Here is a 6,000-nt window from a genome sequence, read left to right as displayed (position 1 = left end):
TGGTGCTAAAACAACGAACCTAAATTCAGAAATCGAGCCTCTTCCTCACAGGCTTAAGCTCATTTACAACAATGTTGCATTATTTCTTCATTAGCCATTTTTTTGAAGAGTAATGTTGAATAATGGTTATAGATGAGATAGTGCTTTTTTGAACAAGCGTAATAGAACTTACAAATCTAAATTAAATCTTGTCTGTTGACAAATATTTAAAATGTATTTTTATTGAATTTGTTGGGGTGATGTTGGTTAACAAAATCATGTAGGTTTCAGGTGTACAATTCTATAATACAACATCTGTATATTGTATTGTGTGTTCCCCACCCCAAGCTAAGTCTCCTTCCATCACCATTTATCACTCCTATACCCTCCTAACTCTCCCTACCCCCAGGCCCCTCTGATAATCACCAGGCTACTGTCTGTGAGTTGTGTGTGTGTGTGTGTTTTGCTTAATCCCTCACCTTTCTTGCCTAGCCCCCCAGTCTCTCCCCCTCTGATAGCTGTCAGTCTGTGAGTCTGTTTCTTTTGTTTGTTTCTTTTGTTCATTAGATTCCACATATGAGTGAAATCAAATGGTACTTGTCTTTGTCTGACTGGCTTATTTCACTTAGTGCTCTCCAGGTTGATCTGAGCTGTTGCAAAGGGTAAGAAAGATTTCCTTTTCTCCACAGCTGAGTAGTAATCCATCGGGTAAATGTAACACAGCCTTATTTTATTTTATTTTATTTTATTTTTGTTACTGTAAATAATGCTGCAATGAACATAGGGGGGCATATATTCTTGAGAATTAGTGTTTCAGGTTTCTTCGGGTATATTTCCAGAAGTAGAACCACTGAGTCATAAGGCAGTTCCATTTTTAACTTTTTGAGGTAACTCCATACTGCTTTCCACAGTGGCTACAGCCACCTGCATTCTCACCAACAGTGCACGAGGACTCCTGTTCTCCACATCCTCACCAACACTTGTTGCTTTTTGATTTATTGATCATAGCCATTCTGACATGTGTGAGGTGATATCTCATTGTGGTTTTAATTAGCATTTCTCTGATGATTAGTGACATTGAGCATCTTTTCATGTCTATTGGCCATCTGTGTGTCCTCTTTGGAGAAGTGTTTATTGTAAATGAGCTTTGCCCATTTCTTGTTTTTGTTTTTTGTTTTTTTGGTGTTGAGTTTTATAAGTTCTTTATAAATTTTGGATATAACCCCTTCTTAGATGTATCACTGGGGGATATGTTCTCCCACACTGTGGGTTCCCTTTTCATTTTGCTGATAGTTTCCTTTGCTGTGCAAACACTTTTAGTTTGATGTAGTCCCATTTGTTTATTTTTAAAATCTTTGGTTTCCATTGCCTGAAGCAATATATCAGGAAAAAATATTGCTATGAGAAAGGCCAGAGTTTTTACTGCCCATGTTTTCTTCTAGGATTTTTATGGTTTCAAGTTTTAACATTTAAGTCTAATCCATTTTGATTTTATTCTTGTGTATAGTGTAAGAAGGTGGTCTAGTTTCATTTTTTTTTGCACGTATCTGTCTAATTTTCCCAACACCATTTGTTGAATAGACTATCTTTACCCTATTGTATGGGTTTGCCTCCTTTGTCAAATATTAATTGACCATAAAGGCGTTGATTTATTTCTGGGCTGTCTATTCTATTCCATTGACCTATATGTGTTTTTATGCCAGTACTATGCTGTTTTTTTTTTTTTTATCTTTTGCATATTTGTTTACTAAAAACAAAGCACATTACTAGCATGCAGGTTTAAAAGTAAGGTTACATTTATTTTGCACTGTAGAAACGCTGGAAATGAATTAGCCAATAAATCCAATCCCATGGCTCCATGCAAGGAAAAAGTAAACACATCACCACTTTCTCTGGAAAAGTTAAACAACCATGACTTACCATATACCCTAAAAGTAATTGCCTGCTGATATGTCAATCATTTGAACCACTGTCAAAAATGAAAAGTAAAATATACAAATCTCATTTTATAATTAATAAAGGAAAATAATCTACTTAAGCTTCCTAAAATGTACAGCACCACACTTTCAAGTTTCACAGTGATTAATTTAACACCATTTTATTGTTAAAACTGTCACTTTAAATATACATGTCAAAGTGCTTCAAATGCAGCATACTAGTTAAAATTCCTGGAAGGTTCTAGAACTAGCAGCTAATTTAATAAGGTTATTCACTCACAAAGTGTTTAAGAAAGAGCACACTGCCTTACAAAGAAATCTCATAGGACAAAGAAGATTCTAGTCTGACTTCAAAATTTCCTATAAATAGAGTGCTCAATCAAGTTCAGAACTGAGGTCAAGGCCACTCTGAACACAGGAATCAACAACCAAAAATTTCTGTACCTGCTTTTGGCTTATTTGGAGACCCAAAGTCAAATGTTCTATCCATCAGGTTTACTTTGTTCCCTCTGGCATGTTCCCAGTCCTTGACTAGACAAGATATCTAAGGCAATCAAGGAGATTTGAACATGGCAAGATCTGGGACAACACAGCAAGTGGGCATCTTTGTCCTAGGCGGTGGCTAGTTAAAATGAAACCCAGGGGAAGACTGGAGAGGAAGAGTTACAAATAGACTTCTAGTTAAAATATATGGGAGAAAGTAGCCTTTGATTCAAACACCTTCAGATTATCTTTTTATTCTCCATAGTTTACAGAATCAAAGTCTACTTTGGACAGCAAAGTACATTCCAAATGCTTTATGACTGACTACAAAATACACTCATTCTTTGAAAATTAAACACTCAGGAAGCTTTCAAATTCATATTTGAATCTGAAATTAGTGGAAGAATAACGAGCTATATTGTGACAATTTTAAACTGTGCATTACACTTAAATCATTGGGCCTCCGTGGGCATTAGGCATTAAGTGATCCTTTCTTTTCCTTCAAGTAGGTATGACGCATGTTTTTTCCTGTGCATATCCCCCAATGCCCAGTTCCAGACCATGATCAATATTCTTTTGGTATCTAATTTGGAATTTGGGCACTCTAGTGATACATTCCTCTCCTAATAGCTCTTTATTAAAATAAATGACATGTTAGTAGTAGTACATAATATTCTAGACCCGTGGTCGGCAAACTGCGGCTCGCAAGCCACATGTGGCTCTTTGGCCCCTTGAGTGTGACTCTTCCATAAAATACCACGTGCAGGCGCGCATGTACAGTGCGATTGAAACTTCGTGGCCCATACACAGAAGTCAGTATTTTGTGGAAGAGCCACACTCAAGGGGCCAAAGAGCCGCATGTGGCTCACGAGCCGCAGTTTGCCAAGCAGCAGTTTGCCGACCACTGTTCTAGACCATAATCAGCATTTATTTTAAAATTAGAATTCAAAGTACTTTTAAATTAGAATTAACCATAATATTATTAAATATCAAGGAAGATTATTTACTTTTCTATTTGGAAGTTATTCACTCTATTACCCTTAAGACTAAGACCCATAAACTATATTTATTACGGATTAATGGAGGAATGACGATTTAAACTAACAAAATTAAACTGTGCATTGCACTAAGATCATGTTATTAAGGGAACACAAAAGGCAGCATTAACATTCTCTATCCAGGTATTTTCTAATTTTCCTATTCTGTGCCCCCCATCTGTCTTTTAATCGATTAACAGAGTTTTCCACATTTTCTAGTCTGATATTCTATTGCTTGCATCCGCCATTAAGATTTTAAAATTTGACAATCATATTTTTCATCATTGTAAACCTTTTCTCAATCTCAAAGCATCCCGTTTTCTGCCCAGGAAAGAAATGTCACAACTGTGCTGAGTGTGGCAAGAGCTTTAGTCGGAGCAAAGATCTTCACTATCATCAACGAGTCCACCCTGGAGAGAAACCTTTAGTATGTGACATGCGTGGCAAAGGCTTCAGTTATAACACAAATCTTCGAGTTCATCTGAGCGTTCATACAGGAGAGAAACCTTTTAAGTGCAAGGAGTGCAGCAAGGGCTTCAACCAGAGCTCCAATCTCCGCATCCATCAGAGAGTCCACACTGGAGAGAAACTACAAATGTGCTAAGTATGGGAAGGGCTTCAGTCAGAACATGGATCTCCAAGCACACCAGAGAGCCCACACAAGAGAAACGGTTTAAATGTGGGACTCTTAAAACACAAACGTTCATGCTCACCAGAAAGTCCACACAGGAGAGAAACTGTCCAGTGTGAAGGGTGTGTGACAAGGACTTGGTTCATGGCTGCACTGTTCTTCAGCTTGTGAGACTGGAGAGAAACTCTACCAACATGACATTGTGTGCTCAGGGCTCCTTCAGTCAGAACAGAATTCCCGCAGGAGAAAAACCATATATATATATAAGGGTAGTAAGGGCTTTGGAAAGAGCACTAACCTTGAGTTCATCGATATGTCTACACAGGAGAGAAATGTTACAGGAGTTTAAAAGAGTGATCACTGTGAACCATCATGGTCCCTGGATGAGAAAAAAAAAAACAAACTCATCAAGAATTGGGTTCAGCCCTCACTGGTTTGCTCAGTGGATAGAGCATTGGCCCACCAACTGAAGGGTCCGGGTTCAATTCCTATCAAGGGCATGTACCTTGGTTGCAGGCTTGATCCCCAGTAGGGGACATGCAAGAGACAGCTGATTGATGTTTCTCTCTTATCAATGTTTCTATCTCTCTATCCATCTCCCTCCCTCTCTCAAAAATTAATAAAAATATATTTTTTTAAAAAGAGTTGGGTTCACACCATGATTCATTCAGGGGCACAAGATTCTGCCAAGACTGTGTTCTATGCCTTGTGTAAAATCTTGTCTTGAGATGTGACAGTTTCCACTTTAACATCTCTTATACAGATATTCTTGTTTCTCGGAGTGTGGTTTGCAGACCACCATATCAGAATTACTCAAAGTGAGTACTAGAATGTAAATAATACTTTAGTATTTAGTGCACAAAAATGTCAGCGTACATACTTATTTTGGGGGATTTGTAAAATTGCAGATATCTGGGCCTCATGCCAAGTTTTAAACTTAGTCTGTTGGTGTGGGGACGAAGGATTTGCATTTGTAAAAGCTCCTCCTTCCCCTTTTAGGTAACTATGTGTATTAAAGTTGGAGAATTACTGCTCTATGGGATTTTTGCATAAGGTTAAGAAAAAAACAAAACCTTAGGTGGCACTTTTGCTATAGTGCTGTGTCCACTGAATACAAATATTTTTACCAATAAATTGATTGAAGTAGGAAGTAAAATTGAGGAGACTTGAAAATGCACATCTGAAAAAAGAGAAAAATAAAATGCACATCTACTGGCCCAAGGAAATATTAACAAATGGCTATCCGACATCACCCATGACGATATGGTTGATGACCACAAATGAAAACTAATGGGGACAAGCAGCCACAATGGGGCTTTTAAATGATCTTATCCTAAAGCTTCCAACAAGCTTTAAAAATGGTTTGGCATGGGAATATACAACTTGATAAGGCCATCTGGTATGCGTCTGTTATATGTGAACAATTAAAAACAGGTTGAGAAATTCCTGTGCTAGAGTAGGATGATGGTTCAATTGTCCTAGCGCAACAATGATTAAATTAGAAATATTGGCGTGCATCTGTCCCCGAAATAATCTTCACTATATCTAGCGTATATACTGCAAATGGTGGTAAGGAATGGCAAAACACGCAATTTATAAACTAATCTGAATCTGTATCAGTAGTTCCCAAATGTGGCTGGGCATCAGAATCAACTCTACAGCTTGTTAAAAATATAGCTATCTTGGGTTCTACCTCAGGAGGCTGTGAGTCAGCATCTCTGTGAGAAGGCCTGACTAAGCATCTGAGCTCCAGATTTGGGAATTGCTGCTTTATACACCTTTTAAAAATAGAACCTGGCTTCCTAGTGGTTGGCTAATTTGGAATCTTGGTCATGGCAGTTAAGATGGGACCTGGGATGTCCTATAAAGTACTGATGCTTACAGAGTTTCCTGGGGTAGCAATTAAGGGAAGTAAAGGGACTAGACAAGAAGA

This window comes from Myotis yumanensis, unplaced genomic scaffold (assembly GCF_028538775.1).
Source record: "Myotis yumanensis isolate MYYU_CA2020_CCGP unplaced genomic scaffold, mMyoYum1.0.hap1 SCAF_2, whole genome shotgun sequence".
NCBI classification, from domain to species: domain Eukaryota; kingdom Metazoa; phylum Chordata; class Mammalia; order Chiroptera; family Vespertilionidae; genus Myotis; species Myotis yumanensis.
Note: the sequence above shows the minus strand (reverse complement) of the source record.